General features: G+C 41.2%; 1 protein-coding gene across 4 annotated transcripts in view; it reads right to left on the reverse strand.

Moving 5' to 3' along the window:
* Positions 1–25424, reverse strand: part of ZBTB20 (zinc finger and BTB domain containing 20) — a 453606-nt gene that overhangs the window by 157662 nt on the left and 270520 nt on the right. For all 4 annotated transcript variants that reach the window (XM_084301334.1, XM_084301336.1, XM_084301335.1 and 1 more), the window contains one exon: positions 5628–5730. The gene's annotated coding sequence lies outside the window, so the exon portion shown is untranslated. The remainder of the gene's footprint in view (positions 1–5627; positions 5731–25424) is intronic.

Here is a 25424-nt window from a genome sequence, read left to right on the forward strand (position 1 = left end):
CGTTTATGGAAACCTGGGCTGAATGTTGAACAAATCTGGAAGAAAGGTAGCCTATTAAATTCAGTTGATGCAGAAAGTCAAAAAGGCCAATTAATACATTTTGAGATTATTTTCACCTCGGTCTCTAAAGTTTTAAGTACCTGAAACTCATAACAAAACTCTGAGAGTCTCCACGTTACCCAAAAGCTTTTCCATTGCTCCTGCAATGGAAGAAATACTGAATTTTGTACTCTTCTGCTGTTTAACCTCCATGCCACATCCTAACTGCACAGCTGCATTGCTCTCTCCCAAAGCGAAGAGCAGAACCCAAGGCTTCTGCACTCCAGCTCCTTGCTAGCCAGAACTCCATTCCTCATTCACTAGAACATATGTTTTCGTGTTTCAGTAGATGACCAAAACCCAAGACTGACAAATTATTTTTGTTGTTTCATTTAGCCATGCAATAATGCTCATGCTTTAAAGTACTACCTGCTGAAATAGTAATAAGTGCTGTACTGCAGCCACTGACCTATGTACGCATGCAACTGCCAGTTCCAAGGATTTGACATTAACACATCCCATTTTTGTTTAGCCTACATTTTAGTGCTCCACGTAGCTGCAGCAAGGAAATGTTTCTCTATACATTTACATTACCTGTTATGCTTTACACTAATAAAAAGTGGATATTATTTATTTGTCTGGCTGACTGACAAAGCCAGGCATCAAAGCATCATTCCAGTGTCACATACTTCAACACTCTAATCTTTCAGAACTTGTAAAGCAATCTCTTACGGCGCTCTGTGGGCTGTGAGATCACCCTGACAAACTGTGATAATGTTGGCAATCTCCAAATGGGTGTTCATTTGCAATCTTACTACAGAGGAATTGCTACATTTCCAAATTTGAGGGCTTGACATAATCTGTCTCCACAAAGCTATCAGGGTCTGTCATAAGGCTATCTGTGACCTCGGGATTTTATGGGGTTAACATCTATCCCCAGTGCAACTTCACTGTAAGCCGTGGAATTACCTAGAGTGTGACTTTATCTATTTGCTTCCTTTCTTTTCCTTTAAAACACCCCTTATTTGTATGTCTATATAACAAGTGCCAACAGCACCTAGTATCAATATCCAAGTCAGGTAAGGTGACTGTACCTCAAAACCACAAGGACTTTCTTGCAGCTCACACTAGACCCTCTGCTCCCCCCATCGCACTCTGCGGCTGAGAAACAAGGCAAATGTCAGGTCAAGCTACGCAGCTATTGCCATCATCTCTTCCGTTCCGTATGCTCCCAGTACTGGCAGTCTCTGGGCTGCAGTCCACAGGATATCCACAATTATGGCCCAGATTGAGGGAGGGGTAGAAAAACGATGGTGCTCTGCCAAGTGTGTCAGAACCTGAACTTGATCCATTTTCAAATTAAAGCTGGGGACTGTGGGACAGCACCACGTTCTCTCTAATCCATCTAAAGGAAGGAAAATAACTAATCATCGCAAAAAAGAAGAAGTCAGAGTTAGTGCAGATCTAACATAAATAACTATTTTACATTTGCCTCTGAACCTTATCTTTAACTAAAGAAATATGCTGTCTTGATGCCGAAGGAAGATTTTTAACGTGCCATAAGACAGTTAAGCACCACAAGAAAAAGTGAGACAGAGGGAGTCAGTCTTCATCATATTTATGAGGGCCACAAAACTGCTAGTGAGGTAATTTAATTCTGAAATTACTTAGGAGTCCTTTATAAAAGCAGGGAATGCAGGATGGAAATAGAAAAAAAAGCTTTAAAAAAAGTGCATCCAGTGTTTCAAAATACATTCCAGGCACAATACCCTTTCCCTGCTATCATCCCCTTGGGCAAATTTGCCAGCTCCACAGCTCAATGCAGTTAACAAAGTTAACAAAAGATGCTCCTCAAATCCTGCTCAGGATGCTGGTTGGCCAGCGAAGCCTGGCCACGTTCTGGTCAAAGAACCTGTGACAGGGCACAGACATCCCACGTCCATATAGCATTGGAGGATAGCCTTAATTCTAAGCACTGGTTTGAATATTTTAATGAATTAATGCTAGAATGTTTTGCCTTGCTTAGTGCATTTTTACCAGAAAAGTTCCCTTCCTTGAATTATGCTATATAACCAAGGCAAAAATTGTTAAAAGATTTACTGAGCATTGCTTTATCCCCATTTAAACTATTTTCTGCATTTCATTTTCTATGGAAAAGGAAACTTAGAGTCACTACCCAACCTCAGGAATAAATACCTAACTGCAATGCTACTGGAGATTTTTTAAAAATCCAAGTAAATTCCAAACATTGTATTTTGACCCCAAAATTACAGCAAACCAGCTCTTGCTTTTGTTAGTAAAACACTGATTCTTTTCACCAGGAGTATTACATCCCTCACATCTCTAACCCTTCAGAAAAGCATGTGCAGCCTTGAAAGCCAAAGGTAAATATTTTAATGTGTGCATTATCCTACTGAAATCAGTAGATTGTGTAGATATGGAAAAAAAGGGAGGATATGAGCAGGTATCCAAAAGATTCATGGGCTTCAAAGGTTTAAATAGCATCGTTAACACAAATGCTGCAGATGGGACAGTCCTGAATACAGCAATGAAGATGGTCTGTCCTTTTCCTTCCTACAACACATGGACTTGTGGTTAAAGTTTGTATTCTAGACTAAGCTGAGAATTTAACCTCCCTGTTAGTGACACTTTTTGCTAACCACAGATGAATTATAATAATGTTTCCCCTTTTTATGAATATTTTTCAGTATTTTTAATACTAGCAATAAGTCACTATAGACTCCAAACTATCTGAAGAATAAAGAAGACAAAGTATCTCTGGTAGATCACTATTTATAGAGGGAAAGCATGCAGAAATATCTTAAATTTACCATAAACAAGGGGTTTTGTACCCTGACAGCAAATTTTAAAGCAATTCATTTGTCATATAAATTGTGTCCATGGAGAGGTCCTATAAAATTAATTAGGTCAGAGAGAAAATGAAAGCAAATAAAAAACTTCTCAAAACTCCAAAGAATATATTTTAAAGATAGCACTATCAACAGTATCATTGGAAAGTTCTTCCTTCCTCTTCCCCTCTTCGTTCCAGGAGACCAAGGTCATCAGATTGAGAATCACCTTTGCCCTCCAAGACAAAGGAGATCACATAGGTTCAAGTGCACAACATTTCTGAAACTGAAAACTTTGCAAGCAGCTCTGCCTTTCCAAACTACAAACTCCCAGAGTTCTGAAATATAATTCAGTAAAGGCATTCATTGTGTCAGTGTGGCTTTTAAGCACAAAGCTACAATTGCAAAATCTGGGCATGATGCATTCATCTCACAGCACAGAAAAGCAAGGGGAGGAGGGCAGAAGAAAACAATAAGAATTTTAGACGAATTTCAGTTCTGGCCAAACTCATACTAAAATCAAAACTCCGAAGCTTTGTCTGTCCGTTAGCTTCTCTAGTGTTTATGTGAAAAGGAATTTGTCCTTGTACTTTTCCTGTATCAGTCTGGCTTCATTTAGTGAAAGAAACAAGACTTCGCTTTTTGCACTCTTCTCAACACAGCTCAGTGAATTGGAGGTGCTGATACACATATACAAAATCCAACATACTTTCCAATCCCATTCTGAACACAGATCAGATTTTGCTCTTACTGCTTTACTGCTGCCTGTGCAACCTTTCCGGGTAGGGTGGTGTAATAAGGGAACAACAGGAAGACTACGAAATGCAGAGGAGTAACTGAGCTGATGGTGCTTGATCATTAACAACATTAACAGGCTGTGCACTAATGGCTAACTCCACAGTGCAGATTTCATCTGGATCATGTGAGGGCATGAGATCCCATTTATACTTGCTCTTATATGTTTTAGTGGTAGCAGCAGGGAACATAAGATACCGGGTAAGGCATGCAGTTTGCTGCTATAAAGTCAAAGCGTCAAACCATTTTTCAAAAAAAAATCTTCACCAGAAAGAATGAATTTATAATGGATCTGTGCTTTGTGTTTTGAGGTGACAAGAGTTCTCGATCTGGTAGAAAGTTCCTAAAGCTCGATTTACTACATTGTCAAAATATAGCCTGAGGGGACAATCTGACTTACAGCATCTTTATGACTGGTGATGAAAGAACCCTGCTTGGCTTTTAGATGCTGAGTTTGGCTCAAGATAGTGCAGTAGAGAACAGAACATCTTTTATTTTATGCTGGGAGTTCACAGTGTTCCCCTTCAGCACAGAATTAGGTTTTACTACATCGAATTCTCACACACAGTTCACTGATGGTTAGAATTCACACCTTCAGATTTTGGGGATATACTTCACACCCGTCATTGTTACTGCTACCGAAGATATGGATTACAGTGTCCTCATGTCATTGTAGCATCTGTAATGGGAATCTTTAGAAAATTTGGGAAAAAAAATTGTGTATTTTGCCAGGCTTCAGAATGTCTTATTCAGCCTTGGAAGGGCTTCAGAGCACAGTAACCACATTAATTGGACATTATATGGACAGCCAAGGGTAGCTCAGTTACTGCGCAGCTTTTACTGGTCCTTGTCATGTTGCTTCAAAACACATTTTGTGTTTTAACCAGTCATATATACATATGAAAGCATTGCACAACACTGGTCAATGCTGCAGATCCACAGGAAGTAATTGTTTCACAAACATGAAGCAATCTGCACAAATATAAATAGCATGGCCCAAGTCTGTTCTAAATTATACTTATGCAAATCCATGGAAGTCAACTAGTTCTACTAGCAGAATAAAACAGATAAGAGCATGTAAAAATGTAAAATATGGTTCCGCTGTACAGCTCTCCTTGGGCCAAAGCCTGCCAGCCTGCCATCATTTACATTCTCCTAGTTCCTCAGCATGGCTTTACAGGAAATAAGAAAAATAAGAATATCTGGGAATTCGAGTTCTATCATGCACTGGAGGACACATGTCCAAGAACATATGGACATAAATGTGTCAGCATCCTACATCACTCTTATTTCAAGGATGTTATTAATTTTTGTGGGTGGAGTCCAAAATCTTAATGCCATATTAACACACAGTGGCTGTTTCTGTAACGCACGTGTCACAGGGAGCATATGTATAGCAGTCCAAGGATAACATTTTAGCTCAATTTTGAATGATTTTTGGATTTCTAATGCTCTCAAAAGATGAAGAAATGATGCTACTAACAGGGTATTGCGCAACTTTTGTTTTCACAGTTTCACCATACACCAGGATATGATGCAATTGCAAATCTGGACTCTCCACACACAGCACTTTAAATGAATCTCTTTTTGCTCTATGATGCACAGCAGGTGACTTCAGGTTTAGTACCTTCAATATTGGAACAATTTATATGAGTGATATATGCTCCTCTAGTCAAAAAACAAACTGAAAATTGGAGAAGTCTTTGTCCATCTAATAACCCAAATTTCAGTCCAAACCTTCCCAATTGAATTAGCCTCTTTACCGAAATTGCAGGTACAGACAGATACTGTGGGTACCTGCCACACAAATGTTCCAACTGGAAACAATGAAAAATGTATTGCCAAAGGGCTTTTCTGCTGTGAATCAACAGGTGGTTTGGCACTGAAATTTCTACCTGTTTGTGGTTTTCATCTTTGGTTTTAAGACAGAAAATGAGATGATACCTTTCAATGCTGCATCTCAAGCAGACTGTTCGGAGAGCAAGGTTTCATTCCAACCAAATCTCTCTGTCTCTCTTGCAAAGTTGAGGAAAACTGCCAACCACTGCTGCTCTTGCCATCAGCACACCATGTAGATGTTAGGAAAAGGCAAAGTAAAGGGAGAGAAGAAAAAGGGAAGAAAAATGTAAGTTTTACATAAACAACAAACTGCACATAATGACTGCTTTTAAGGACAACAATATTAATTTCCTTCAGTGTGAGGAAATAAATATATGAAATCTTGGAATAGCTTAAACTGAGAGCTTTTTTTTTTTATTTTACAGGATATTTGTTTAGATTCAGCTCCAAGGGATACAATATTTTGAAAACATACGATAAACTTAAAAGGACAACATTAAAGAAATATACCTACTGTGTCGTCAAAATTAACTATGCTATTACTCACGGAGCAGGCTAAGCACCTCCGACAAACACTCTGTAAAGCGGCATAAGCAATTACAACATATGTCCTTGCCTGCAAATAGCCCAGGGTGCTAGAAGTGGGGTTTGGTTTTTGTGTTTAAAGCCTTCTGCATGGGTCTAACTGCCTTTGTGGAAGGTAGTGTTAACACACATCAAATGCAGTGGGAACCAAATGTGGGTAACCGCATACTTTGAAAAATCACAGCCAATATGTTCATCTGATGCCATCATTCTCTGAGGACAAAGTGTAGGCTATGGAATAGTACAAGCAACAGGGAGCAGTAGTCTCAAGTAAGCTTTTCAGAGACAAGGAAGCTTATTTCATTTCAGGGGTATTTTTTAACAGATAATTGGGAATGTGCATCTTCAAAACAGCAGTCAAGAGTAGGCAAAGACGGCCTAGATATCCTTACTGTGATAGAAGTTTCAATGCCTTTTCATGAAACAAGTGTTCTTCAATGCAACTCTCAGCAACCATTAAGGGAACAACAGCCAGTGAAACTACGCTTCTCCGATTAAAGCAAGAAAATGAAAGTCACTGCCTCTCCACTACCAGTAGACATAATGAGAATGACTTCAACACAGCTGCTACTAATCAAAATGGGTCCACATTCACCAGCGCACAGAAAAGTGGAATCCTCATGACCAGTGAGAACCTTTGTTTTGCCCCAATAACTGTAAAACTGTTTTAGGAAGTTGTATATACTAATTTAGCTACAGAACATGAAAACTGCATGATTAAATTATTTATCCTAACAAAACAGAGGATCAGAGACGAACAGAAAATGGCCCTGTCTTATCATGAAGATGTAATCACTGGGGCTGGGGGGCAAAAGCTTCCTGCTCTTGAGCTGGAATGAGAAAACAGAAATGTGGGTCTTTTTTTCCTATGATAAGGTGCTCCCACAAAAATTTGCCTCTGAGATAACTGAAATGGAATTTTTCTGTTAACTAGCTAGAAAATAGAGAAAAAAAAAAAAAAAAAAGAGAGAGAGAGAGAGAGAGAGAGTGAAGAGCCTTCCAGAACCAGCAGTTGGGAAATACTTGTTTTGATTTTTTTCTTGGGTAAAACAGTTATTCCCAAGGAAAATTTATATTTCAAGAAAAAGAATTTCCACTGAAAAATCATTCCAATGGAAAATGCCTGGCCACAGCTACAAAGGCTCGGACCACTGGCCTCAGCCAGGGAAAGGAGAATGCCAAGGCCAGTGGACTGGGTAACCCAAGTCCCAGGCTCTATTTCTGGTGCTGCCACGGTCCTCTTACACAATCTGTTGTATGTTGTATGCTGCCCAACGTAACACGCACGTTTCATGACTTTGAGCCCTTGCAGTAACAACAGTATTTTCCCTCCTACAGCAGCTAGTTCCCGATGCTGCGCTGAAGGGAAAAACACGACCTATGGCTGCAACACACTGGTAATCAAACACTATTGTATACCATAGGGATGTGTGTGTGGGGGTGCCGTTTCATCGTAGAACTAATCAGATTTTCTACACACAGAGTCAGACAACTGTATAGTCCAGTCTTGTGATCTGCGTTCCAAGCTGCCAGAAATAAGGCAGGAAAGAAGGGGGGCCATCTCCTGTGTCCTTAATGAAAGAAGAAGAGAGATGACTGGACTAAGAGCTGATGAGGTTACAAGGCAACAGCAGTGCCATGAGTTGTTTGGGCTTAAAGCCAGATGTCTTGTATTTCCTTTGATTGTTTCTAAATAATTAATGGAATTAATTTAATCATGTGACACCCCCTCCTCCTTTTTTTTTTTTTTTTTGGGTAGTATTTGGCTCTGTGTACTAACAGTAAATATAAAGGAGAAAAACGGGGCTGCCTATAGCACACTGAATATTGATGCGGTGTGTTTGGACTGCATCAACAGCTGATACTCATCTCCACCAGACTATCTATCTACAGCACACACACAGCGTTTGCATGAAGGAGATCGAGTAGTAGCCTTCATACTCCATCCCTAAACCAGCTCGTCTACGGCATATGGACACTGCATGTTTGAAGTAGTAAAAGAGAGGGTACAGCTCTCTCTCCGCCCACACTAAGATGAACCTGCCACTACTATTTCACGTAACGTTTTCTGGCAAGCTCCCAGTTTTCAGTCATGCTGGTTTGCTTGAAAGAAACACTCAGAGGAGACTCTGCTTGTCTTGCTGTTCGCACAAACAAAATAATCACGCATCTTGAGCTAATTGTCCAAAGCTTAATGAAGTTCATAGGAAAGAGGCTACCCATGATGTGAGCATTCCCTCCTGACTTACCCACATCAGCCACTGCTGTTGGCAACAGGAAAGGGATTATGAGGATAATAAGTAACCCTGAGCTCTGGTCTAGACAAGCCTTTGCTTGGTCTTAGTAGCAGTCGGTGCACAAAGAAAACAGCATCCACCAGCAGTAAAAATTCCACTTCTCCAAAATTTTCTACACCAGGGCACTGACCACAACAGCAGGTGAACCCATGCTCCTGTACCTCTCCTTGAGGCTGCAAGTCTCAGAGGCAATGTGTAACACTGTGAACAGTCTGAGTGTTAGCATTGGACTAATGATGTAGGACTGCCAAAATACAACAGCAGAAATCCTGAACAAATGAATACTAGTGAAAGCAGCTTCTTACTCCCTATATGCATGTGCATGTTTGCCCGTTCTCCTACATGCTCCCACGGCATGCTCTCAGCTCCCTCATACAATTCTTACACAATTCTCTAGTCCCACCCATCTCATCTATCCTTTTTTTTTTCTGCCACATCTGTTTATCTTGAATCTCGTGGCACCCACTAGCAGATAGTTTTAAACGTGGCAGCTGAAAGGTGATGGAAGTGAGAGAGAAATATGACAGACCCCTGCTTTGTCCAGCAATGCCCCAGAGATTTGGAGCTATGGACACAGCAATGGAAGACCTTCACGGATGTCAAGAGAAATATCCAGAAACAATGCACAAAGCTGACCTCATCAAGGATAGGTGATGCCCAGCATTTGCATCACAGCACTTTACAAACAGCCCCTGTACCTGCTTGCTCTCCAGGATTTGGGGAGTGGGGTGTGCTAGAGTGGATGACGACATTTTTCCTGTGGCACCAAGGATCTCTGAAAGTGTCTACATATCAAACTTTGCCGAGAACGTGTCTTTTGTTCCTTCTTCTGCTTTATTTCCCTTTAATGATAGCTTTGCAGTGAATCCCATTTGTAAGCAGCTCAAATAAATGCAAATTTTATCTTGTAAGCAATACCCTCAAAAATACTACTACAACCGAAAATAAAAAACTAACAGCTAAAAGGCACTGGGTCTTCCCCAATGCCCTCATATCCCCAGGGTACTCGATGGCTTGCTATTATTATATACGGAGTACCTTGCAGGGTATTTGGCATTATAAATATGTACCGTATTGAAATATATAGCCCAAGTCCCCAGGGCCCTACATTCTAATTAGAATCAGAGTTGTGCAAATAACTGATTTATTTGGGTTGCTGACCAAACTGCGAACACTGAAAGGAAAAACAACACCTACGAGTTTTATAAAATGGGGTAGCCATTTGTTTGCATTAGATACGTTTCAATTAAAGCAGACTTTGTTTCAAAACAAAACTAGGAATCTTGTTTAGAAATACAAAACCAAATTTTTTTTGGTTTTCCAAAATATTTCTCTTTTATTTTTTTTCCCCCAGTTTGTTTGTTTTTCATACTTTTGGATAACCCATATCCGAGACTAGCAGCTTTCAGTGAGTAAAATATTATGCTCAACAGTTTTACCCAGATCTAAATCTAAGGGCTAAAGTTTGAGTCCATCAGCTCCAGGCTTTGCTAGGGAGGTGCAGAGGCAGTCTAGCCACTGGACATTGGTGCTGGCTGCTGGAGGGAGCCTGATGGTGAACCTCAGGCCAGCAGAAGGATGCAGGAGCGTAAGAAGAGGGCTCAGACACAGGAGATGGCTGAGGTTATGGGCATGCTCCTGCATACCTGTGTCAGCCTCTCTGGGGATGGCTCCTAACTCTTTGTAGTTAGCAACTGCAAGCAGCAGATTTCTGTCAGCTCTCGTTTCCAGCGTACCAGAGCAAACCAGCCCTCACTGCAGCCTTCTGTAATATTCATTCTACATGGGAAGAGATGGTATGGCTCCCACACACACAACAGCGAATTACCTGCCTGACAAATGCAAATGGGTTTGACCAGGGAGGCAGGGGATTTGCCTTCATTCCTTGGTTCAGCCCCTGCCCGTGCATCCAAGGAGAGTTATTTCATTTCTTTATGGTTGTCTCTCTGTCCACACTTTGCCTCTGCTGTCTCCAAGCTCTTCAGGTTTAGATTTGCCTCCTGAAGTGTGTCTGTACGGCACCTAACACAATAGATTGCTTATCTCAGCTGGGGCCTCCATGATTTATTTATCTTATAAATAACTGCTTGACTGCAGTCAAATCTCTTTTTAATGCCAATAGTTTCACTTGCATATATTTAGTAGTCCATCATGGGACCATCAGTTTCTTTTTAATTAATTACTTATTAATAGAGGTAAAATATGAACGGATAGCAAGTCTAGATTTTTCCTGTTTCATCAATTCCAGTGCTAAAAGAAAGCATCTTGTTTACAGCTACTAGAAACCAACAGGGACATGTACTGAATGAAGTCTGTCACCTAAGATCCCCTTGGCACTTTTATGCCCCATTATTTGGGGACAAACCCATTCAACCCTCCAGGGAGGGCAAGGTAGCTGGGTTGAAAGAACCTCCAAATTCTCTGTGCAGGGGTCTGGCCACAAAATTACGACCAACATGAATAGGAAATTCAAGTTCCTAATGTATTCCTAGGGCAGGTCTGTAAAGAGGTAGAAGCAGTTTGTGAGGCAGAAAGAAATAAGTCTGCTTGCCTCTGCTTTGGAGACCCCGTACCCCTTATAGGGCCCACTCGCTTACCCCGAAGACGACTTTAGAACTCGTTAGAAAATAAACAATCCAGAAATAGAAACGAATGCACCATGACGAACCCTTCAAGTTCGACACACAGCACCGGGGCTGGGGGTGGGGAGTTTTTTCAGAGCACACGGGGCTGTCACTGACAATAAAGTCAGTCACGTTTTTAAAACACTGGGGACGGAGCTGAAAATGTGCCCCATTATGCCTTGAGATGTACTCCCTGGGTACAAAAGGTGCGTGGGTTACCTCAAGCTCGTGTGCTACTTTGCCGAGATGGTAAAAGGCAGAACAAAGTACAGACGGAGAAAGAAGAAGGATACGCGATTGTATCTGCTCTGTGGGCCCGATCCTCTGTGCCTCAGGCATCCTGGAGTACTATTTCTCTCCATCCTCCCGACAACTGCTCTTTAGCAGGCAAAACCACGCTGCTGCTGACAGGCTCCAGGAGACAGCAGTGCAATCTCACAGCCTGCACGCCCGTGAGGCTGAGCCTCGCCCGCAGCCTCCTGCTAGGGGACTGTTTAAGGCTTCCCGGCCCTGCTGCTCTTGGCCGAGCTCTATCCAAAAACCTCCTCTGCAGGCAGCGATTCCCCTCCCTGCACACTAGTGCCCCTGCTCCCCCTTCCACACCGTGCTAAAGGAGCAATTCTTATAATCAAAAATAAATCCTTCTCCCTGCCGATTGTACTTACTGGCCATTGCTGCCATCTAGCCAGAAGCATCACCAATATTCACAGAAGCCTTCAGCCTGTTTGTTTTCCCTCTGCTGCTGGCCTAGCAGCAGGGATAAATGCCTCCCTTGTTACTCACTACCTCCATGGAGGCATTTGTAAACTTTCACAGAGGCTTCCTTTTTGGTTTGTTTTGTTTTCAACAGGTGACAAAATACTGTACAAGTGCAGTTGCTCTGGGGACGCGAACAGGAAAATGGAGATCGGGTGCAGCTGTAGCTAAAAAATAGGAAAATTCAATATAAAGGTAGCTGATAAGAGACTGCTAAAAAGAGTGAAGAAATGTTTGATAAGGGGTATTTAGCTTTTACTATTATTATAATTCTGACTTACTCCTGCAAGGTGGTTCTAGCAGAATAATTTTGTCTATTTTGTTATCATGCCAAATTTTGGCAGGTGTTACTGGGGGAAGGTTGGAAGTTTACTGAAGAAAAGTTTCTGGATGTTATTGGAAAGGGATTAAGAAGTTGTTGACTCAAGCTAGCATTGAAGGTCACAGCTGAGGGACTCTGGCTGGTGGTACTGGACTTGGTGAAGGAGGAATGATAAGGATGTAATTTCAGAGAGCTCCCAAGTTCAAATTCATTCTTCAAAGAATTTGTTCCCAAAATTCAGTAGTGGAAATGTTCATACCGAAGGGCTCACTCTGCAGCCATCCCTTCATCTCCTTTCAGTACACATGGCATGAGATACGATTGCAAAAGAATATTCCAAGAAGGATATTTAGAAACATTCAGATGGAGTTTCACAGACTGCTTTCTGCCTAAAATTCAGCTCTAAGAAGCCAGCTGAAACTCCCTGCACTGTAGGCATTCACTTCTCTAGACAACATGGTTTCAGAGACACGGTCCCAGCAACATAATAAGCAAAAGGCGAAGCACAATGGGTAAAGAGAAAATAAATGTGACTGCATCATAAAATAAACCAATTGCTCTCTGCCCATAACGTTCAACCAAATAAAAGACTGGAAAGGAGGAATACAATGAATATTTGTGAATCAAAATTTCTGCTACTGTACTTTCTATTCCACACGGGGAAGAAAAAAAAAAAAGTTGTATTTTACTTCCCTGATTTTTTTCCCCCACTAAATAGGAAGGTTTCATGGGTATTCTAGAGTAATATTCAGCTGTGAATCCAATTTATGCAGTGGGATAGGATTAAAAAAGGAACAGAAGGTCTGGATTCTGAACCTGCTCTAACAGCTTTGATTTGAATACAACCCAAGTCTTGAAATGGCTTGTTTTCCACTTCTGGTTTGGAGCTGGTTGAAATATTGCCACAGTAGCACTTCCTGTAAAATTTTTGTCCAAGATTCTCATTATTTGGAACTAAACTCTAAAGATTTTGGCACCATGAAATCCAAACAAAACTCCGCTCCTGACTCAACTGGCCCAGGAGTCAACCCAAGCTTAATCTGGTTCTGGGTCCAAATCCAGCTTCAGCCCATTTCCATTGTTATATAGATTATGCCATAATACCACCTCCAGCTTCAGGATTTATAATGCCTCCTCGCAGGATGCATATTTGTGTGTAAATACATAAATCACATCAGATAAACAAAGAAGACATGCCAGAAAACAGGAGGGGAGGGAAGAGGAGAGATACCTACCAAGCAGTTTGTCTCTAAAGTGTTGCCAGTTGTGAAAGGACTTGACGTGCTAATATCCGCTCATTCAGACTCTTACAGACATGCTAAGAGCGTGACGGCTGGCAGGCAGTGCATTTAAGTGCTGTTACTGAGGCCCCCAAATATTGACAGAGTGCCAGACTCTGAGAAACTATTGATGTATGCAGCCGGCCGCTGCTCCAGACACCTCTCAGACAGAGTCTTTAAATGTCACAGATTAATGAATTTTCATGAAATGGAGAATGAGAGAAAGAATTAAAAAAAAAAAATATCCCACAGCACCAACATGAAAGCATCTTTTATCCCTACACAAAATTCTGCCCTCAAGCCTCAAGATTCCTAATAGATTGTAACAGATCGCGAGCCAGCAGTAGATGCAGGGTCAAGGAAGGTAGACCCTCAAGATCATGCAGAGCATCCTCAAAAAAAGTCAAAATGAGAGATGATCATTCCCAAGGGGGAAAAAAAAAAAAGAGGGGGGCAGATCTTATTTTTATTTTAGTCAAACCCATGGGTTACACAGCTTAAGGGGTGGAATTGGTTAAATGGTTCTTATTTGAGGTACAAATGGGGCCAAACTGCAAAGTTCAGATGTTGCCTTTGAAGGACTCTGACTTCAGAGTCATTCAGATAGACAGCTGCACTTGGACCCTCTCTTAGTACTTGCTTCTGTGTTTGATCTTATCCAAGAAATAGGCAGTTATGATAGAACATCTTTATGTCATCAGATAAACTAAGTATGCTGATTATTTATCTTTTTTCATTTATATCAGTGAACTCAAATATGTATGAAAACTTCAAATATCATTAAAATGTAATAATGCAAAATGTGGTTGGAGCGTAAATGACAAATCTATGCATAAGACAGCACTTAAAGAGGAAGGAAGTGAAGGGATCATGTAGATGATGTATGCAAAGGTAAAAATGGGCCATTTATAGCCAACCATTAAAAATGCAGCTTCAGCAAGTCCTTCTTCACACAGCCACTGGGAAGCAGGGCTCCACATGCCACTTGCTCGGTTGTTTCCAGGGGCACGGGCTTTGATTCCCACGAGGCCCAGCTGCCCTCTGTGAAGGGCAGCATGATCTGGTGTGGGATTACCAGGTTGAGGAGCAGGAACTGTACCCAACATGGCCTTGGTGTGCGGGGCTGGCTTGATGAAGTAGGCTGCATACACGCAGCAAAGCATCCCTCAGCTTCAGCAGCACAGTGAGACGCAGTGGTTTTCCACGTACATTTTTTGCTGCAGAAAAGGCAACATTCTTCACTGAAAAAACTTCTCCTAAGTATCCTCTCTATCTGGCCACACAAGGCTTTGCTGACCACAGCAGCTATAAAATCTCACTGTATGTAAGAACAGGGACGAGCACAAGCAATGTTCAAGAGGAGCTTGCTTTCACATCATCTTGTCAGGCAGGTTATTTGGAACTACCTTTGCCAAAGCAAAAATAAAAAACAATATAAATAAATAAATAACAAGACTGAGCTATTTTTTTGACTGTTAGGGCAACTGGAAACAAGTATAAGGTCTTTGAATTTAAGCTCCGGCTTCTGACGACTAAAAAATGTGTTTTGAAAGCCAACAGGCTCCTTCACGTTGGCACTTGTGGTAATCAACTGAAACATGGACTACAGCAACCAGCCATTTGCGTCACCCACTCTTGCCATCACCTAAAGCAGGCCTTCCCTATCACCACACATGCCACGACTGCCAGCAGGCTCTCCAGCACTGTTATCCTGTACCCGTAGCTCTACAAACGATGTGGAGGAAGGGGCAAGCAGCCATCCTTTGCAGATCAGCCAGGGGGAAGGCAGAGCACACACGCATGTAAAAGCAGATGACACAAATGACTGATTAAGTATATGAGAAGGCAAAATGTCAAAGCCTTTCTATTCTGAGAACAATCTCTATACAAACAAAGAAAAAAATCAATATAGATTTTCACACAGGGAAGTATTTTACACATCATTGAAAGCTTACTTTTAAACAGTACTTTTTCTGGAGGGTTTTTAAAGAGCCTAACATTACTGCCCCTTCTGGCCTTCCCTGTCTCCTCACACACTCTCTTTCCATTCTCTTCTCTTCCTCTCTCTCTTTATTAAAAAATAACCAAGGAACTACTATTAAACACTAACCCAGTGGTTCTCTCGGTCCAGTAGCTCCTCTTCAACAAAGGCCAGCACTGGTTGTACTGAAGAGATGCAAAAACCCCTCTTTAAAAAGATAAAATTCTAAGTGAGCATGTTGGAAAGGGAGCAAGTGGGGCAAATTTCTAACTTACTTCAGGGATGGACACGTTTTCAAGAAGGCTTTGGCATTTTAATTAAATGAACGGACTGCATTAGATGCAACAAAGTCTTGTTACTTGTCTGAAGTTATGCAAGATGCTTCTCTCCTTGTCTTCCTTTGCAAATACGAGTACAACAACAACAACAAATAAAAACAGGCACAAGTCCTGTCTCTGTTTTCTCTCTATGCTATACGTGTTACAACAGCCGTATTAATTCCATAAATTCTGTGCTTTCTCCAAGACTGGGATAATAAAAGTGGGCAAAAATTTGCAAGAACTGGAAGTGCTAATAGTTACACAAAATTAAATAAATTATAAATGCACACAAAATATCATTTGCAAGGGAAGTAATAGGATAAAAGGTGTTACAGAATCAAAGTTATTAGGTATGAAAGGGACCTTGGAAGTTCTTGAGTTCAAATTCCTTCATCTAGTCTAGGGTAGTACCAAAGGCCATCTCCTTGATCTCATCTCCTCTCTTTGACTGTCTCCTTATGCTTTTGATCAATTAATTAATTCTTTGTAATAATTTCTAATTACTATTGTCTAACTTCCATCCTTTTCTTTCCTCTCCTCTATGTGTGTGCACACATCATAGACCACAACTCGCTTGCACGCATCCCTGCTTCTTAAAAGTCCCACCTCTTCTGCTGACTTACTGCTCTCCTAATCAAAAGGGCAGGAGGAAGCAGCCAGGATTCATTCTTCTACCTTTCTACTTCTCTCTCCCTCTCTTTTTTCAAATGGCATAAATGTCAACTTTCTAAAAGGATGTTTGGCATAGCTGAGTTCAGTCATGTAATGTATAAAGTCGGCATGATCAAAAGGTTGCAGGGCTGCCCACTGCTAAAGAAGAAGAAAAAAAAAGGAAACTGGGATCTCTTCTGAAGTGTGAAAGAATGCGTGAGCCAACTGTTGCCACTGGAAACACCATGTCTATTAGCAGTGGCAGTGGGTCTGAAACAAGAAAGCGTAGGTCCAGATTCCAATTTTTCCTAAATTCAGAGCTGTTTTAATCTGATTTTCCTCCCTTAGAGAAACCTGGATATACAGAGCTATGGAACTGAATACTTTTATTCTGTGTGTTGTTATACAAAAAGACTACACCTATGTAAAAATACAGCAGTTGTTTTTTATAGACAAAGTTGCTGAAACTAATCAGACAGAACACGGACCCACACATCAAAAATACACAGTCTTTCTGGTGGTTTTATACTGCTATCTCTCACCACGGTGTGTTCATTCTCATTCTATCCACCATTGAAAAAGAGCAGAGATTATTCCTCCTCTCCACAGAACTAAGATCATTTTGATTTCATGTGGAAACTGGTTTGCAATTGTAGGGTGCTTCAGGATTGCTAAACACATGCTCACATACTCCTCTACATTTCTGATGCAACGCTTCTGGTTTTATTCAGCCGTCCTATTTGCTCCACTTTGCTGAGTCCCTGTGAAAATTTTTACATCTTCTTACCTAGTGTCAACATTAGAGAACACTCCTGCTATGCCATGGACTCCTCTGAAATGCCTGAACTCAGTGGCCCAAAAAACGGTGGTCCAAATACTCAGCATTAATAATCTCTCCATGAGCCATGACTGAGTTTTCTAGCCAGAAGATAACCCAAAAATGTAGACAGAAAAGCTCATCGTCAATATCCATTTAATAGAAAAATCTTAATTATAGATAGCTTTCAGTCCCAGAACAGTAGACAGGAACTTGAGATTAATTCCCCCTATGACAAAGTATGTGAACAATAACCAGAATTTGTAATCAATACCCAGAGGAGAGAACATCCAAATTGTAACAGGGATTTGGGATTCATTCCCAGAGGACGTAATATATGATTTGGAGCAGGTAGACTGGGATTAATTTTTGATTATGAAATATTTGAACAGCAATTTTCAACTTTTAATGAAGAGAGGACGTGGACACCACAATTAATATAACTTCTAAGTCTCTCCATCATATTTCAAGACACAAATGACAGATCACAAACAGCTGTTCGGGTTGTACACAAGTTAATGTGGGAGTGCCACCTAAAGGAAAGTGCACTAGGATGGGACTCTGGAGAGAGGCATGCAAAGGTAAGAGTTGCAGCTCATTTCTAATAAAACTTGCTTATTGAAAATTCTGCATTAGAATGAATTACTCTGTGTTTGCTGACTTTACATGGATAATCTTAAGTCAGAAAACATCAGCACAAAATCAGATCTTTTCTTCTGCACTAGGAAAAATTTAAAGGTATTCAAAGGAGAAGGAATTCTTGCTCTGAAGGAAAATTTCAAAGCAGAAGTATGCAAGTCAAAATATACAGAATCTCAGCATGTCCTGGAGGGGAATACAATCAAAGTTTGTGAAGTTACTTAGAATATAATAAAATAGCTAATTATTTACCTAGAATAAAGGTAACAAGTGAGCTGTGAATCTTACCCTTTTCTGTTAGCTTCTCCAAAATAGTTTTCTTTATGTTTTCCTCACAGACCAATGAGTAATTTTAATGATAATGAGCTACATCTGTAGCCATGTAAGATAAAGCAAATTTAATCTGCCTGCATATTTTGCCATTTATGAGTTAATGTAACAAATTGATGCTTCAGGATGGCAAGCTGATCATTGCAGGGGGCAGAAAGAAGCTGGCCTCCATGTCCAGTATTGCTCTGTTGGGTAGACTCAGTATCCAGAGGAAAAAGGCCTTCCCCAGAAGCAACCTTCAGATGCAGGACTAATGATAAGATGAATCAAAAGCCTTTTTTATGCTCAGCAAATACTCCTAATTTATCTTTCCTATCTTTTAAAATATTTTAAAAGCTGCTGGGATTTCTGGAATTGGTGATTAACTCTTTCTTTTTACTTTTGTTACAAAATATTTTTGGAACTTTCACTAGAAAGAGCCAAGCCAGGCGGTATTCCTTGTGGGGCTACCCTTCTCCCCTAAACCCTCAGATTCACATCTGCCAATGGATCATTTCCTAACCCTCCAAAATTATATACAAGTATTCTGTCTCTGCCAGACCCTATTAATCATAAACTTCTTCTCATTTCATTTCAGTATTAAACTCATCTTGTTCAAATCTCTAATTTTCCACAGTGACAGAGGAGTTCTCTATACATCATTCAGCTCTATTTCCTAGATATGTTCAGAATTACAAAATTCATTCAAGCCCATCTGATCTCTTCTCACTAAACCTTCTGCCTTCCACTGACTGACAGAGAAGAATTAGCCTTCCTCCTGTCAAGTATACTTCTTTCCTCACAAAAGTATGTGAAAACACATCCAAATACAGCCAGTGACTCAGCGTGCCCTTGTACTTGTGTCTTTGCTCTACAGAGCAGTCAATTTTATGGAGCAGCAAGTCCCACTGATACAATATCAAACAGACTACTAATATTTCTAGAGTAAAAACAGCTGTAGCATTCCCTACACCACAGGGTATCGCATGTTGAAAGCACCAATGTGGATGAAGTGGCACTGTTTGCACCGCTCGTTCTTGGGGAAGCAGGAAGTCTCACAATGAAGTCATGCTCCGGAGTGACACCGCTGAGCCCAATACATCACAGGTCGTTTTAAGTCATTAAAAAGTAAAAATTGCCAACCACAGTTATCCTCAGTGATCCTATCTAATATTAAACCCAGATGCAGATTTCAGGGTTGGGAAGAACGAGTACGTCAGATAGCCTCCCTTCTTTCCTTGCAGTAACAGTGCCATCCATTTCGTTTTTAACCCGGTGCCACAGCTTTTCTACAGTTTTACAAAGAAACTGCAGCATTGTGCCAGCAAAACAAACGATGGTACTGCTGTAGTGGACAAACAGAGATGGGACCAAAAGAGCACTCAAGCCACTCTTTGAGGTTTTTGGTGAGCCAGGGATTCAGCAGACACAATGACACCACGCCCAGAAACTATGTGGAGCAAGAAGTTTGGTGCCAGGCAGAGTCCTTTTTCTCACACAGGGTCTAAGAGACTCAGGCTCCAAAGAAGCAAGCTTCCTCACCATGACACGAGACCTGCAGGGCCCTCCACTGCCACATTCACACCCAGGCTACACCAACTCTTCTGGCAAGTTAACCAAAGCATCTAGAGCAGGGGACTTGGAATCAGTGAGATTACATCAGGGCTTGGTGTTACATTAGTCACCTCACCAACCTCTGCCTCAGTATCCCCAGGCATGAATTAGTTTTTGGCACCTACCAGTTCATAGGGTTGATATCTTTCTAAGCATTAGACAGACAGATTGATATTTCATTTTAGAGAACACTCTCTATTCTATTATACTTTTGCTGATTGGAAAGCAAACAGACTCTGTAGCAGTATTTCTTGACTAAAAACCTGTAGAAGAAATTAAGTTGCAGTCTTTTGCAACCAGAATCTGGAAGGGTGTCCCATTGTAATATTTTCAAAGAGAAGTTGTGCTTGCAGTATGTATGTGCATATGGTGTTTATGAATTGTTTTTTAACTTTAGATATTTTATTCATTTTTCCACATGCTACAAGTAGAACACACATCTTTGTTGGACAGACACCAATACAGTAACACAGCTTTAGATTTCAGACACTCAGGATTTAGTGGGACAAAAGGCTACCCTATCTTCATGCCAGGACATCACGTCCTGAAATTAGGACACATGCCATCAGGCAGTCAATATCTCACTAAAGATATGCTGCCCTCAATACATTTAGTTATACTAAACGAAGGAAACTGTAACCACTTCCAGTTATTCCATACAGAGATAAGGACCATGAGAACTCTAAGTCTTGGCATCCAGCATCCTATTTTGATTACACTGTATTGTGGGATCTGCTGTTATCCACAGTTCGTGGACTTCATTTTTTTTTTTTTTTCCCACTTGCAGTATGTACACAGCCAGCATAAAAACATCAGTCATAACAAGGTTCAGAAGTCAATAAAGTAGAGAGAGGAAGGTGGGTAAGGAACGGCACAGAAAAACCTGGCTAGTTCTTTCTGAAAGCGAGTCAGAAAAAGCACAGACCCTATTGGTATCCGCATCCTTGGTCCCTGTAGTCAGCAACACAGAGTTCAAAATTCACTTCTCCCATTTACACTGTGCGTATACACATAAGTTTCTCTGAAGAATACTTAATGCATGTTCTCTAGGATAACGGGCTAGTCAACCTAAGAAGTGCAGTTTATTGCTCAAACTCAGATGAAATGCAAGCGTGAACAGCTTCCCCTCACACCAGAAAAGTCCGTCCTACTACTGCCATGTCTAATAACTACACAAACCTTGTTTATTTACTTTCAACACTGCTGTGTCTTTGTAAGCCATACCACTGTCAAAGGATTCACAGGATGGTGGCATTTAAGAGGGAGAGGCAGTGGTTTAATCGATTTTCCAGAAAAAAATAACTCTGAAACCAAAATAAAGCATTCTTGATGAAGAATGGAAACACTAATGTTATAACCGAGTAGGTTTTTTTTTGTAATTTAACATGCTGAACGATTATTCTGGTAAGTGCAATGTAAGACTGGACAGACTGGTTCAGAGAAAATAAATAAATACTCGTTCTGTTCCCAGTAGCAATTTAACACCTCTCTTGCACACCAAGGTCTCAGACACACTGAGTACAAAAAATACTTCTTTCCCACCATCTGAAAAAAAAAAAAAAAAAAAAAAAAAAAGAGAAGAAAAGGGAACCAAAGATTAAAATTTACATGGACTTCATGCGCTTCAGTTTTTAGATATACAAATTAAAATGTCTAAGTTGGTATGTAATGCACATGATCCTAATGATTCTTGTCCAGAGCCCTACTGAAAGTCTCTTCCTGTGCCTGGGATAAATATGAGGTTTCTTGACAAGCTATAATGAACGGTTAACCTCGCTTTCCTGATAAAACGCAAACGCTTTCTGACTTCACTCTTTTTTTGAAACAAACTGAAGCGGGTGAAATACATGAACTTCTGTCCACATGGCTGCTGCTCTGTGCATGAAAAAAACAAAAAGGAAATTCTTGCTCAGGTGTATTGGGCACTGCTGCTGGCAGGTTTGGATCTGCTCCCCAAATGCACAGATTCGGGGCAGAACCAAGTCATCTCCCCCACCACCACTGCCTCTCCAGTGGCACGCCAGCCCCGGGGCTGTGCGCACGGATTTGAGGGAGGCACGGTATAAATAGGAGATGTGCCGTAGCCCTGCGGATCACAGGTGGCACAGCACATTTATCTTCGCGTGTGCCAGGCTGGATATCTACAGCGTAGAAGTGGGAAAGGTCAGACGTGTCAGCTACGATGGCAACAAACAGCCTCACCAGCCAGCACAGGTGCATTCACCTCTTGCTGCTCGCGGTGCTCGAGGCACAGCTCGGGAGCACCGGGCATCACGTCCCACTACCGAGTGCCACCGCCTCAGCCTGGGACGCTTGCTCCTTCCCTGGCTGCTCCAAAGGACGCTGTCTGGGCTGCATCCTGCAGCACAGGGGGTAGATAATGCCCGTATTTTGGAACCGCTCTCTTCAGGGGCCGTGGAAGAGATGTATTATTTATAGGCACACGGATGAAAACATTAAGTACGTACATAGGGGCCCGCATGCCCGCCGGGGAGGGGCAATTACTGCCAGGCAGTAATTTCAGTCTGAAGTTCCTATGACTTAAATAGCCACTTGAGCTCTGCTCTCGCAGTTTACGATGTCAATAGACCCCCTAAATGAAATTACAGCCTTCTGATACGCAGCAGGGTAGCTTTTCTTCACCGTGTAATATACGCGGCCGGGAGAAATTGCACTATATATGGAGTTTCACTAAAGCAGAGTTTATCATAAGAATGTTCCCACTAAAATATGATTAGGCTTCTTGTTTGCCGGATAACACATCTAATGAATCAGGGTGTGCATGATAGCCATGTTTTGTGAACTCAGACACATACCCTGAGGTGAACTGGGCACTCCACCGCCTCAAAGCACCAGCTATTTCATTCCCACCGTAATTTGCACCTGCTTTGTTTTGCCAGCAGCACAAACCCATGCTAGCTCTGGAACTTGCGTCTATTCTAGGAGCTTGAAACATGAACAGGGGGAAAAACAAACAATGCAGCACCAGGGGGATCTACGCACTGGATTTAAAGGGTTTTAAAGCATGTCTGAGCATCGCTAAATGGGAAGAAGTTTTCCCTTCCCTCGAAGAAGCCCCATAAGGTCAGAAAATAATATTTCCACATTACAGATGGGCAAGTAAGATAAAGACAGAGGTAAAGGCTACAGAATGACGGAGCTGAGATTCATGTCTGCCAGAGACTGTTCTGTTTCCCTTTGCTCTTATTACACTGTTCATCCACACCCCTTTTCCCTGCCCAGGTCAGTAAGAAAAGCCTTCATTTTCCAACTCATACACCTTGTTTTTCCTTTAACCTTCAGCTATGATGATGAGTTAACTGTTCTAATGCTCCAAGTAACAGCACAGCTTTGGAGCTGATCATCAGTGGTCCATGGCCACCTTCCCTGGGTAACTTGCAAATCATAGAACGGTTTGAGTTGGAAGAGACCTAGAGACCTAGGAAGATCATCTAGCTCCATCCTGCAAAATCCCTTTTACTTTCATAAGTTTCCCTCTTATTTGCCTTCAAATCAAGCTTCACTTTCTTTTCCGATTTACAGAAAGTGAAAATAGTGCTGTTTCAATTTTGTGGCCCTAGGAAATAAGCCATTGTTTGTCTTCTGGAAAAAAAAAAATCAAAACCATTTGTAATACCTTAAAAGGGGCAAGATACTCAAAACGAAGCAGTTGCTTTTACTGTAAAACCTGATTATCAGTATGGCTTAAGTTCTTGTTCCAGTACCTACGAAACTGTCCATCTTTATCATCACAACCTTTTCCGTGCTTTGTTCTTGCCTGATGCAGTCAACAGCACAAACACATCACATCAAACACAATCGGTGCGCTGGTTTGAAGGCAAATGACAGGCTACCATTTGCTCTTTGACTGTGTCAGGCAGGAGACGATACCTTCCCCACCTTACCCATGGGTAACACGGGGAGGTTTAACTCAGCAGGACTTGTTCAGCACTTTGAGATTACCGGTTGGAAGGGTAACTAAAATGGTTGCCAGTAGAGGCAAACAGGGCACTTGTAAAAGAACATTCATTTTGATTTTCTAAAGCAATTATGGCAAACTATTACATGGTAAACAAAGAAGTTACTACTAATGAGACAGTTTATCATCTTACTGTCCCAGAGCGTTAAAACAGACAGTCAAAATATGATTTGAAATTGCAGATTTTCACCCTAATGATTTTAGACCATAGACAAACCATTATAACCTTGGACTAGAGTCAATAAGCAGCTTATACCATAATAAGAAAGACTGCTGATTTTCTCCACACTGTTGTACATAAATACCAGTGAAGACAAGTTCCCTTACCTCCGCAGAGACTTGCAGAATACATTAATTAAATAATTTAAACACCAAGAGGTTTAGAACAACACAGAGACTCTTAAAAAAGAAATAAAACACTGTTTTGCCTTCTTGGTGGAAGTCGCCAGAGTGACAGCCCTTGACTACCGTATATCCAGAGAACAAGTGTTACATAGGCAGAAGTTTGAAGTTTCAGACATTTAGCGCTGTGCTTTGAGAACTTTCCATTTCAGAAGTACTTATGTCTTTCAGACTTACACTGCCTGGAGGGAGAAAGTAAATCAGAGATAAGCTTCAAAGATCAGACCCAAAAGTGTGTGTGGGCGTTCAGTATAGCCCATTTAGAGAAAAGAAAAAATCCATTATATTTCTGCCTGTGATGTGAACTGCCTGAAAGTTTGGGATGTTCTGATCTGTCAGCTTCTTTGAGTACACTGTAAAAAGGTGATGCAAATGCCAACTTTGGATCTTAACATCCATTTAGTCAAAAGCAGAGACCATTTGGATTAGGGCTTCGATGGATGTAAAGATTACTCTGTGTGTGCATACGACTCTTTATTGAGGGAATTGGCCGGCCTAATTGTGGGTTTTGTTAAGAAGTAGTGATTTAGTTTAGGTTCAGGGAGAGGTTCCACAGTCGCAGTGCACCAAGAGAAAGAGCTAACCCTCGCTGCTCAGTGCTGAAGGAAATCTCCAGTCATCTTATGGGTCTGTAGATGAAAAACAAAAGAGGAGTCCACAGTTTTCTATGGTTCTAACGTAAACCCAGAGGAAACTCAGAGGTTTTGTCTATGCTCCATCTACAGTTTTTGGGCTTAGTTAAACGTTAAGCTGAAACTGAAACACTGAGAAGGACTGAGAACCCCAAATGGATCATGACCAAAGAAAATATTTGCAAAAATTGCCAAGCAGTAAAACCACCAAGTCTTGCATGGCTTTACTTACTGGTTATAAGAAATAGCAAGTACTTTAATGGGGCTTGAGTTTCATCTGACAGTAAGGTCGATTCCAAAGTCAATGGCAAAGCCTCCGATAACTCCAGTGAAAGACTGATCAAAGCCAGACTTTGTATGCTGTCCTTAACAATTTGCACTGGCCATGAAAGCAGGGAAAAGCTGACTTGATTTCCTCTGTGTGTCACAGGTGAACAGCAGTGTTTGGTGAGGGGGTATCTCCAGGGGAGTCAGAGATGTGTGTTTGTTGATACACCTAGTGAGTGAATCCAAGTCAAAAGCAAGACTACGTGGAGAAGAACACCTTCTAATTAATACCACATGTAAGATACATTGGTGCCATTAAACATTTTGTTCTTTTGCCAGGGACAACATGTTTCAAAGAACAGGATAACACCTCAAAATACAAATATTTTGACTGCTACTCTGTGTCTCTTATATGCCTACTTTGTTA

The sequence above is a fragment of the Netta rufina genome (assembly GCF_964035555.1).
Source record: "Netta rufina genome assembly, chromosome: 1".
Classification (NCBI taxonomy): domain Eukaryota; kingdom Metazoa; phylum Chordata; class Aves; order Anseriformes; family Anatidae; genus Netta; species Netta rufina.